Raw genomic sequence first — 12,906 nt, 5'->3', positions numbered from 1 at the left:
GCAACTTAAGTCATTCTGGGACTTTCATATATATGTCAGTATCTAATTCTCCATATAGATACGTGGTGATGACATCCATAAGTCGCATGTCAAGTTTTTTTGAAATCACCAAACTTATTAAGTAACGGAACGTAATTGCGTCAATTACAGGAGAGTATGTCTCTTTATAATCAACTCCAGGTCTTTGTGAAAAACCTTGTGCAACGAGTCGTGCTTTATATCTTGCAATCTCGTTTTTCTCGTTGCGTTTCCTTATAAATACCCATTTGTAACCTACGGGGTTCACACCAAGCAGGGTTTGGACTACTGGTCCAAAAACACTTCGTCTTTCCAAAGAATTTAATTCTGCCTGGATTGCATTTTTCCACTTAGGCCAATCTGGTCTCTGTCTGCATTCATCAACAGAGCGGGGCTCAATATCATCACTTAATATAATTTCAGTGGCTATTGTAAATGCAAATATGTCGTCGATGATTATTTCATTTCGATCCCACAATTCATTAGTACATGCATAATTTATGGATATTTCTTTGCTTTCATGTACTTCTGTCTCTTCAGGGATAGGTGTCTCATCAATGACATTTTCTTTTTGTGGAAGTACAGAATCATGAATTGTGGATTTATCATTCATTTTCTTTTCTTGAATGATTTCATTTGGGTTCAACTGTGCCCTCATCTTTCTCTTTTAAGGGGTTGAATCTTTTGAACCTGGGGGTCTACCACGCTTCAGGCATGCACTGGATGAATCATTCGCTGCCACTTTATTTTGTCCAACAGGGACATCAATTCTTGTAGGTGCGTTTGTAGCTGGTATATGTGACTATGTCACTTTCGAAGCATCATTAAATGCATCTGGCATTTGATTAGCGATACCTTGAAGATGAACGATCCTTTGCACTTCATTTTCACATTGAGTGCTTTGTGGATCAAAATGAGATAAGGTGGGAACAACCCATGTCAGTTCTTGCCATTCTTCTGGAATGGTCTTTTCTCCCCCTAATGACGGGAAAATTGTCTCATCAAAAGGACAATCAGCAAAACGAGCTATAAACATATCACCAGTCAAAGGTTCCGAATATCTAATGATAGATGGTGAATCAAAACCCACATAAATTCCCAGTCTGCGCTGAGGTCCCATTTTAGTTTGTTGTGGTGGTGCAATAGGCATATAAACAACACAACCAAAAACTCGTAAATGTGAAATGTTTGGCTGATGTCCAAACACGAGTTGTATTGATAAATATTGGTGGTTGGCTATGGGTCTCAATCTAACCAATGATGCAGCATGTAATATGGCATGTCCCCATACAGAGACTGGCAATTTCGTTTTCATGAGTAAAGTGCGGGTTATTAATTGAAGCCCTTGATAAATGCCTCTGCTAAACCATTTTGAGTATGGACATGAGGAACATGATGTTCAACATTAATGCCTAATGCCATGTAGTAATCATCAAAGGTTTGAGACGTAAATTCACCAGCGTTATCAAGTCGAATGGACTTAATGAGATGATCTAGGAACTGTGCTCGCAACTTAATTATCTGAGCTTGAAGTCTCGCAAAAGCTACATTTCAAGTAGACAATAGGCAAACATGTGACCATCGGGTAAATGCATCAACCAAAACCATAAAATATCGAAATGGTTCACAAGGTGGTTGAATAGGTCCACAAATATCACCTTGAATTCTTTGCAAAAATAATGGGGATTAATTATCAACCTTTAGTTGTGATGGTCTAATTACCAACTTCCCTTGGGAACAAGCCTTACAAGGGTTATCATTGAGACATCAATATGTCTACTCAATAATGGATGTCCATTAGAGTTGGTAATGATTCTACGCATCATGGTAGATCCTGGATGACCTAGATAGTCATGCCAAAGCATGTAAACCTTTGAATCAATGAACTTCTGGTTCATGACAGTATGTGCCTCAACTGTCTTTATGTATGTATAATACAATCCACTCGATAAACCATGCAACTTCTCCAATATACGCTTCTGGGTATCATTGGAGGTAATGCATAAATATTCCACATGTTCTACACTTTTCATTTCAATGTGGTATCCATTTAGACGTATGGCTTTAAAACTCAACAAATTTCGAATGGATCGAGTAGCGTATAATGCATTCTGTATGGATAATATTGTTCCATTTGGTAACATAATTTGGGCTTTTCTTGAGCCTTCAATTACATCTGATTGCCCTGATATTGTTGTTACCTTTACTTTTGCAAGTACCAAATTCGAGAAATACTTTCGATCTCGAAGTATTGAATGCGTGGTTGCACTGTCTACAAGACAAAAGTCTCCGCCATTGATCTTGTTTTGAGAATAACCATAATTTTTATCCATGATCTCTGAGTAAAGAAAAAGCAGTTTATTCATATTGGAATACAACTTTTATTGAATTGAAAATGCGAGCATTAAACCACAAGTACAAATAACAAGAGTACATTAAACATAAATAATTCAATCGGACCCATAAACTTCATTCCCTATTTCATTAATAAAGTCTGTAGTATCCAGGTGGATTGTGTTTAACTGTCCTGATAAATTGATCACTGGATCAGGTGTTTCCATTGGTTGAGCCTGGTCGAAGAAATTGATCTTGACACCCTTCTCCTTGAAAGAGGCTTGATACAGCTCCACTAGATGTTTTGGGGTGCGACAAGTACGCGCCCAATGTTCGTTGCCACCACACCTATGGCAAACTCCTTCATCATTTCTAGGAGTGTTCGTATAAGCTTTTCCTTTCTGACGATTTGCATTTTTAAAGCTCGGGCCTAAATTATGCCTTGGAACCTGGTTGTGAAACTGGACACCATGGTTCTTGCCTTTCCCATTCCACCGGCCTCGCTTGTGGCCACGTTCTCGTTTGTAATTATTGCCACCGGAGGATATGGTATTCCTTTCAAGGGAAACAACATTCACTTCTGGGAACGATGCTGATCCAGTAGGTCGGGAATTATGGTTTTTCATCAGGAGCTCATTGTTCTGTTCAGCTACCAGGAGCACAGATATCAGCTGGTTGTATTCAGTGAAGCCTCGCGCTCTATACTGTTGTTGCAGGAGCATGTTAGAGGCATGAAATGTGCTGAAAGTCTTTTCCAATAACATCTCCTCAGTAATAGTATCCCCACAAAGCTTCATCTGAGAGGTAATTCTGAATAAAGCCGAATTGTACTCAGCCATTGACTTGAAATTCTGGATCCTTAGGTGAGTCCAGTCATAGCGAGCTCTTGGAAGAATCACCGTTGTTTGGTAATTGTATTTGTTTCTCAAGGCCTTCCAGAAAGCTAACGGATCTTCAACCGTGATAGGAGCATATTTATGCGACTTAGTGAGCTTGTTCTTGTGCATTTACGTTGTGTTTTCTTAGTTAAATTAGTCTTTTAAGCTAGTTTCATGTGTTTTCAGGTTTTAAGGGCAAAGTATGCAAAGTAGTGCATTTTGGGGCCTTTTGGAGCAAAATTGAGCTTGGAATGGATATCACATGCTTGGAACGAAAGGAATGGATGAGGTTGAAGGAGTCCTAATTAAAGAAGTATTCCTAATCAACGAAGGAGTCATAATTGAAGAAGGATTCCTAATCAACGGAAGAGTCCTAGTCAAAGATAGACTCCGAGAAGAATGAGGATTTCTACTCAAACAAGGTTTCCTACTTGAAGTAGGAAAGTTAAGCCTAAAGTTTCTTATTTTGGGTCGACCTTTCCTAAACCTAGATGGCCTTAAGTTTCAGCAACATTGAAGGTTTCCTAAGCATTTTTGGACACAAAGAAAGGTTTTAGAACACTTCCCTATCCTTGCCGTGAGTTATATCCTATTTCCCCTTGGTTTTGGGCTTCTAGAAGTCCTATCTTTTTCCCCCATACCTGCCGCACCAATTTCAGCAAGGAAACCCCTTTTCCTTGCCTTGCAAGGCTTTCTAGAAACCCTATCTAATCTGCCGCACCCATTTTCCTTGCCTTGCAAGGCTTTCTAGAAACCCTATCTAATCAGCCGCACTTTGTAAGCCTTTTCCCTTGGGGATTCTGATTGTTTAAGCCTTTTTCCTTGTGCATTTGGATTTTACAAGTCCATATCTGATTTCCCTAAGGTTTTATGTGCCTATATATATTGTTATTTATGCCTTGGCCGAACCACCACCTCTCATATGCATCAATTCACGCCAGAAATTCATCACCCTTCTCTGCCGCAGCAATCACCACCAATTCTCCATAATTCCTAACCAAAACCACCCCTTGCCGCACCATCCATCCATCCTAAACACTACCATACCATCTCCTATCCATTTTACACCATTCATAACCCCAAAACTTGTCCCCAAGCTTTGTGCCGCAGCAAAGAGGAATGAGGAAATCGTGGATGCACCTGCTGTCCAAATTGGAGTGTCTAGGTGTTCTCTTTCTTTGGATTTCAATGTCTAAACTTATTTATCTTTGCTTTGTGCGTATAAGGAACTAAACCCCCTTGGCTAGGGGGGATTCGAAACCATGTTCATGCTTGCTATATAATTTGATTACTTTCAGTTGCGTTTCATAAATTGTGAATTCAATTTGCTTATCTATTTGAATTAAAACTGATTTGTGTGTGTTGGTTGAGAGTGCACGCTTAATTTTCATGCATAAATCTGATGCTAGGATATAAGGGAGTTTCACCTAATTGTTATGAACTTATATTCGCAAGTAGTAAAGGTTGCTAATCATAATCGCGTTAAGTAAATTCTTGGCATAAGTTTCGTGCAATTCATAGTAACAAGTGCCTCGTCAACGTTTATGATTTTCATAGAACTTAATGATTCTTGCTTGTATTTCTATTATGCAATTCATGTAGGGAACTTGTGGGGAATGCTTTGGGTTGTTATATGCAATCATCCAATTCAATAATTTTAGGAAAATCTGAGGGTTAATTAGTGCAATTCACGGTTAATCTGGGGCGTTGAGGATTCATAGTTTATTGAAAAGCAATCGGAAATCGTTTTGTATGCAAGTATGACATGTGTGGAGAAGAACCTCCTAGCTAGCCAATCATCCATCTAATTCACCAAATTTCGTTAAAATCTATTTTAAGTTTTTCTTGTTTTATTTTACTTAATTTTCATTCAAAACCAAATCCCCTTTCTCTTTAAAGTGTCTAACTAGTTAGAATATGTTTTATAGTGTGTTTTTAAGTGTTTTGAGTCAAGAAAAGCCAAAAATTCGTCCAAAGGAGTGTTAGAGTTCAAATCTGCCCAGTTTGTGTTTTTAGGCAGATTTGAGTGTTTTTGTGCTGTTTTGAGTCTTTTGAGTTGTTTTAGTGTTTTAGAGTTTAGTTTTGCATTCTTTGAGTATAGTTTAGTGTTTTAAACTTTGTTTTATGTTTTTGAGTCAGTTTTAAGTGTTTTAGCAATCCCTCATAATCCCCGGCTTAGAATGATCCCTACTTACATACTTTGCTACAATTGATAAAAAGAGGGTTTAATTTGTGTGCTTATATATTTTGCATCAAATTTTTTGGTGCCGTTGCCAGGGATTAGCAAAGTTGTTAATCCTTTGGATCTGTTAGTTTGTTTTGTTTTGTTTTAATTAATTCCAGATTCTGACCTTGTTTTGTTTTCTTGTTTTTAGGTACTAGTTTATGACTCGGAGTTCTCATCCAGTTCGTGAACATATCATGGACTTTGACGACGATTTCGAGCGAGAGTTGAGACTAAAGAGGAAGAATCCAGAACCTAGTGAATCAAGCCCCATTCAGAGGCTAAATCTGAGTTTGAGGAGGAAGAACCCACGGCAAGGGTGGGTGAAGTAGTGCAAGACATGGCAGCGAACAACCGAACAATTAAGGAGCTTTCCACTTCGGGATTAGACAATGCCGCACCCCTATGCATCCAATACCCCACGGCTGCTCAAGGTAAGACCGAAGAGTTCAAGTTAAAGTCGAGCTTGCTGCACCATATTCCGAAGTACCATAGGTTGTCCATGGAGGATCCAAACAAGCACTTGAAAGAGTTCGAGGTGGTGTGTTCAAGCATGACTCCTATCAACGTCGACGGGAGCATATTGAAGATGAAGGCCTTTCCCTTTTCTCTCTTGGAAAAGGCGAAAGATTAGTTGTATGAATTAACTCCCGGAACTGTCACATCTTGGGAGAGCATGAACGGGCCTTCTTGGAGAAGTTTTTCCCAACTTCTCGAGTCATTCTTCTACGGAAAAGGATAAGTGGAATTCAGTAAGATGAGGGTGAGTATTTTCCTACTTATTATGAACGTTTTAAATTTCTTGTTGCTTCTTGTCCACACTATCAAATGAAAGAGGAGCTTCTTCTACAATACTTCTATGAGGGGCTTCTACCAATTGAACGTCAAATGCTAGATGCCTCAGCGGGAGGAGCCTTGGTGGATAAGACCCCCACAGCTGCAAAGATTTTGATTGCTAATCAAGCGTTGAATGCTCAACAATACGAAGGTGTTGGACAAAGAAGCACCCCACGGCAACACCAAGTGAATGAGGTAAGTGCTATTTCCGAACTTCAAAATCAAATGGCTAACCTTACTACTCTTCTTTCTCAGGTTGTGGAAGGACCAAAAGTACAAAATGTGGCTGCTTGTGGCGTATGCTCCATGCAAGGACATCTCACGGACAAATGCCCACAATTGATTGAGAACGGAGGGTGGGAGACACTCAATGCCGTGGGTTTTGGGAATCAATATCAACTAAGGAATGATCCCTTTTCTAATACATACAATCCGGGATGGAGAGATTATCCAAATTTCAAATGGAGAGAACCCCAACAAGGCCAACAACAAAGTGCATTTAGGCAACAACCCCCGGGTTTCTATCAAAAACCGTTTGCACCCACACAACCTCAAGCATAACTTGCCCAAAACAAATCAGGTTCGTCTATTGATAATGATCAGATTTTTCAATTACTAACTTCTATGGCGCAGGGTATGCAAACTAGGGACAAAAGGGTGGACGAGTTGGAGAAACAAGTAGGGCAGATTGCGGAGTTCATGGGGCAATTCCGAGAACAAGGAAAACTTCCTAGTCCAACCGTTGTGAATCCAAAATGAGGATTTGAATCTGCCAAGGCAATCATTCTAAGGAGTGGAAAAGAAGTTGGAACTGATCCACAACTATCTAAATCAGCCCAAAAATAGGACAAGAAGTTGAAATTCGAAGAGGAGGATCAAGCCAAAGCCACGGCAAGGAAGGAAGCACCCATGCCGCAACCTCCTACATCCCATAATCCATCAAATCCGTCCAAATTAGGTAAGGAAGTTCCAATTGTGATTAATTCTAACGTTGTTCCTCGAAATGTACCTTTTCCTCGTAGGTTTATGTAATCAAAGAAAGAGGAGGCTGAAAAGGACATTTTGGAGACATTTAGAAAAGTTCAAGTCAATATCCCCCTTTTGGATGCAATTAAGCAAGTCCCGAGGTATGCCAAGTTTTTGAAAGAACTTTGCACCACTAGGAAGAGGATTTCGACCAAGGAGGTTGTAAAAGTAGGTGAAAACGTCTCAGCCATCTTGCAACGTAAACTGCCCCCTAAATGCAAAGATCCGGGTAGTTTTACAATTCCTTATGTCATTGGTAATACTCGTTTTGAATCTGCCATGTTAGATTTAGGTGCATCTATAATGTCATGCCATATTCAATTTATGCATCTATGAACTTAAGAGAGTTGAAAAATGATAGTGTGATTATACAATTGGCCGATAGATCTAATGCCTATCCAAAGGGAGTTTTGGAAGATGATTTAGTGTAGGTTAATCATTTAATCTTCCCGGCGGATTTCTACGTGCTTGAGATGGATGAGTCGGACCATGCCCCGTCATTGCCCATCCTCCTTGGAAGGCCATTCATGAAAACGGCCCGGACAAAGATTGATGTGTTTAATGGAACATTGACGATGGAATTTGATAGGGAAGTTATTAATTTCAATCTTTCTGATTCTATGAAGTATCTTAGTGAGAATCATTCATGTTTTTCTATTGATGTAATTGACTCTTTGGCACAGGACCATTTTGACAAATTGAAGGACAATGCACTTGAATTGGTCATTGCACGAGGAATGGACATGCAAAACATGGAAGCAGCAACCATGCACACCTACGGCATGCATGAAATCTCCCTTGTCGTGCCCTCTAGTGATGGTGTCATTGAGATGGTGGCTGCCCTTGAATCATTGCCACCACAATCTGGTAAGTTGTTGGACCCAATTTTAAGTTCAGTTTCGGCTAATAAGATGCTTTCTTCAGTTGTGCAGCCACCTACACTTGAACTTAAGCCATTGCCTAGTCATTTGAAGTACGTTTTCTTGGGAGAAGATGAGACGTTGCTCGTCATTATCTCATGCTCACTTACGAAGCAAGAAGAGGGTAAGTTGGTGAGGGTGCTAAAGAAGTACAAAACGACAATTGGATGGACATTGGCCGACATAAAAGGAATTAGCCCTACTACATGCATGCATTGCATACTTTTGGAGGAGGGGTCTAAAACATCTCGAGAGGCTCAACGCCAACTCAACCCTCCTATGATGGAAGTTGTGAAGAAGGAAATCATCAAGCTTTTAGATTATGGAGTAATCTATCCAATCTCGGATAATAGGTGGGTTTCGCCAGTTCAATGCATTCCAAAGAAATCTGGAGTGACAGTGGTAGCAAATGCCGAAAATGAACTTGTGCCTACTCGCATTCAAACCGGTTAGAGGGTGTGTATCAATTATAGGAAGCTAAACGCCACCACAAGGAAGGATCACTTCCCCTTGCCATTCATCGATCAAATGCTTGAGAGGTTAGCAGGTTATGCTTTCTATTGTTTTCTTGATGGTTATTCTGGTTATAATCAAATTGTCATAGTACCCGAGGACCAAGAAAAAACCACATTCACATGCCCTTTTGGTACATTTGCTTATCATCGTAGGCCTTTTGGTTTATGTAATGCACCTGCCACATTTCAAAGATGCATGATGAGCATATTTTCTGATTATGTTGAGAAAATTATTGAAGTTTTTATGGATGATTTCAGCATTTTTGGTGATTCATTTGATGGTTGTTTGCATAATCTCATATTTATATTAAAACAATGCGTTGAAACTAACCTTGTGCTTAATTGGGAAAATGTCATTTCATGGTTAAACAAGGCATAGTTTTAGGTCATATCATCTCTGAAAACGGCATTGAGGTTGATAAGTCAAAGATAGATCTTGTACGTCACTTACCCTCTCCTACTTCGGTTAGAGAGGTTCGTTCTTTTCTTGGCCATGCAGGTTTCTATCGTAGGTTCATCAAAGACTTCTTAAAGGTTGCCCAACCTCTTTCCCGACTCCTACAAAAAGATGCGGCGTTTGATTTTAATGAGGAATGCACGGCATCATTCAACCAACTCAAAGAGTTGTTGACCACGGCACCAATCATTGTCCCACCTGATTGGAGCCTACCTTTCGAGCTTATGTGTGATGCGTCCGATTACGCGTTAGGGGCTGTTTTAGGACAAAGGAAAGACAAGAGGCCGCATGTCATCTACTATGCCTCACGGACGTTGAATGATGATCAATTGAACTATTCCACTACGGAAAAATAACTTCTTGCCGTTGTTTTTGCTTTAGATAAATTTAGATCATATCTAATTGGTACTAAAGTAATTGTTTTCACTGATCATGCAGCTTTGAAGTACTTGCTCACTAAAAAGGACGCCAAGCCACGGCTAATTCGTTGGATGTTGCTACTTCAAGAGTTCGACATTGAGATTCAGGACAAGAAGGGAAGTGAAAACGTGGTGGCTGACCACCTAAGCCGAATGGTGCATAATGAGGAATCCTTACCCATTGCTAAGACATTCCCCGATGAACAATTGTTGTCCATAAAGGTAAGTGAGCCTTGGTATGCCGATTTGGTAAATTTTTTGGTGTCAAAACGAATTCCTAGCACTTTCACTAGGCACCAACGTGATAAGTTAAGGCATGATGCACAGTTTTATGTATGGGATGATCCCTATTTATGGAAATTTTGCCCTGATCAAATTGTACGTCGATGTGTGCATGATTCTGAATTTCATTCAATTTTAAGCTTTTGTCATACATATGCATATGGTGGGCACTTTGGCACACAAAGAACAGCACTTAAGGTGTTACAATGTGGATTCTATTGGCCTAGTATTTTTAAGGATGCTAGAACTTTTTGCTTAACATGTGATAAATGCCAAAGAATGGATAGCATAGGTGCTAGGGATCAAATGCCGCAAGTTTCTATCCTTAATGTTGAAATTTTTTATGTATGGGGTATTGATTTTATGGGTCCCTTCCCTTCCTCATCTGGTTTCATGTATTTTTTGCTTGAGGTGGATTATGTGTCGAAGTGGGTGGAAGCAAAAGCCACCCGGACTAATGATTCTAAAGTGGTGGCAGATTTTATTAGAACTAACATATTTGCACGGTTTGGCTTGCCACGTGTAATCATAAGTGATGGAGGGTCTCATTTTTGCAACCGGACCATTGAGGCGTTATTGAGGAAATACAATGTCAACCATAAGGTTTCTACACCTTACCATCCTCAAACAAATGGCCAAGTCGAGGTGTCTAACTGAGAGATCAAGCAAATCCTAGAGAAGACCGTTGGGCCAACACGGAAGGATTGGAGCTTACGCTTAGATGACGCACTATGGGCATATCGTACGTTCTAAGTGGATTGGACCATTTGTTATTAATAATGTTTTTGTTCATGGTGCAGTCCAAATCCAAAGCATGAAAACTGGACAAGAATTCAAGGTGAATGGGCACCGATTGAAGCCATACTATGACAACTTTGTGGAGCATGTCGTGGATGACATTCCTCTGCATGTCGTGGGCTCCAATGGGGAGTGAATGTGTTCTTCGTCCGGTTGCACGACGTTAAAGCAAGCGCTTCTTGGGAGGCAACCCATGCATTCAACAAAGGAAGACCAAGGAAGCACTCCAATTCCAGATTTGTGTTCCTCAAACCCTTCTCTTTGTTGTTATTTCGTTTCTGCCATGTTTAGTGTGTTTCGTTGCTGTTTGTTGTTTATGTGTTTTTTGTGTGAGTTTATGCTTGAAACATTGAGGACAATGTTTGATTTAAGTGTGGGGGGGGGTAAATAAGTGTTTTTGATGCAAATTCGTAGGATTTTATCACCCATAACTTCCAATGTTGTTCCTTGCTGTTTTTAAGTGGTTTTTAAGCTGTTTTGATGCATTTTAGTGTGTTTTACATAAAAATCCGAAAATCCCAGAAAAAATTGAAAAAATTGTTTTGAAAAAACCAAAAAGAGTTGTTTTGATTTGTTTTTGTGTAGTTGTTTGTGTCTTAGGGTACCTTCCAACACGATGATGAGGATTTGGTTTTTAATTGCATGACTGTTAAAGAGAGTTATAAACATGGATGAAAGTTTGATTTACTCTTTGGTTTATGCTTGGTTGTGGTTATAACTTATGAATTCACATGCAATCATAAAGGAAAAAATTAGTTTTTGTAACATGCTTGATGGAAGGAACTCAAACTAACGCTACAACCTTGTGAGACTTGAGCCTAAACGTTTATTTGGAGAGTTAATAATCTGTGCATTATTGTTTTCTAAAGTTGTTGCATGATCTCATTATTCTTTGCTTGGTTACTACTTAGAAGGCGTTTCATCATTTAGTTCCAAATGCTAGAACTCATGCCCATTTCATTCAAAGCATGCTATTGAATTGCATAACACATATTCAAGATGAAGTTGTGTAGTGACCACCACCAAAGCCAAATTGCCGTATGCCCTAATTCATTATATGTTTAAGTTTAACCCCGTTGAGCCTTGTGTAGCCTATGTTCTTTGTTAACCCACACTATCCTCACCTAGCCTAGATTAGGACCATCCATACCCTTGTTCTTGAAGCATAGTAAAGCATGACTCAAGATGAATTCCTTTTGATCAATGCAGTGCAGAAAACAAGTGTGGGGGAAAGGATTTGTTGTGTGTGTGTGCCAAAGTCTTCAATAGGCCACGGGTAGAAAAGAAAAGAAAAGGAAAAAAAAAAGGGAGAGAAAAATTTGTGAAGAAAGAAGAAAAGAAAAGTTGTGAAAAGAATGGAAAAGAGTTGAAAAAGATGTGAAAAAAGTTCTAAAGTGTTGATTGTTGAAGAAAGGGTCCAAAACACTTGAATTTGGTCCTAAGTGTTGCATGAATCTTCCCTTTGTGTTTAAAAGTTGATTTCTGCATTCTAAAGTGAATTCTAAGTTGCAATTTCATTACTTTGCTTGCTATTGCTTTAAGAACGTTTGTTATCCCTATCCTTTCTTTGTTAGCCATTACCTGTAGCCCCGTTACAACCCTTGACTTCTATCTTGAGTGTTATATGGTTCAATTTGTGGAGTTTGAAGTTGGTATGAGCATATGGTGTCACTGGTTCTCGCATTTAAGTAGTAGCATTCCATTTATGAGATCATATCTAAATGCTTACTAACTCCAGAAATTGCTTTCTTTGTTATACATATATGTGAGCGTTTGTTTTCATGTCTACATCAATCATCTCACATATAACTAGTATAGGGTGTGTAGTTAGAAAATCTGAGTGAAAATTGAGTGCATATCTTGTAAGGAATTGAGCAAATTCTCTAAGGCATGTTACTACATTCAAAACATCGTTTTAATTGGTTAAATGTGAACTAGTAGGTGGTGACTATGGTTAAGTATGTGCTTAATTGTGAAAATGACTAAAATCTGTGGGAATGATGATTTTTAATATGTCATGTGTATTGAAAATCCCTGAGGCAAACGTTGGAAGGGTTAGGTTTTGTTTGTTTGTTTTGTTTCGTTTTGTTTTTCTTTTGTTTCTTTGTTTTGCTCGAGGACTAGCAAAAGCTAAGTGTGGGGGAATTTGATAGGAGCATATTTATGCGACTTAGTGAGCTTGTTCTTGTGCATTTACA

The sequence above is a fragment of the Malus sylvestris genome, chromosome 5, assembly GCF_916048215.2.
Source record: "Malus sylvestris chromosome 5, drMalSylv7.2, whole genome shotgun sequence".
NCBI classification, from domain to species: domain Eukaryota; kingdom Viridiplantae; phylum Streptophyta; class Magnoliopsida; order Rosales; family Rosaceae; genus Malus; species Malus sylvestris.
This window is presented reverse-complemented; position numbering follows the sequence as displayed.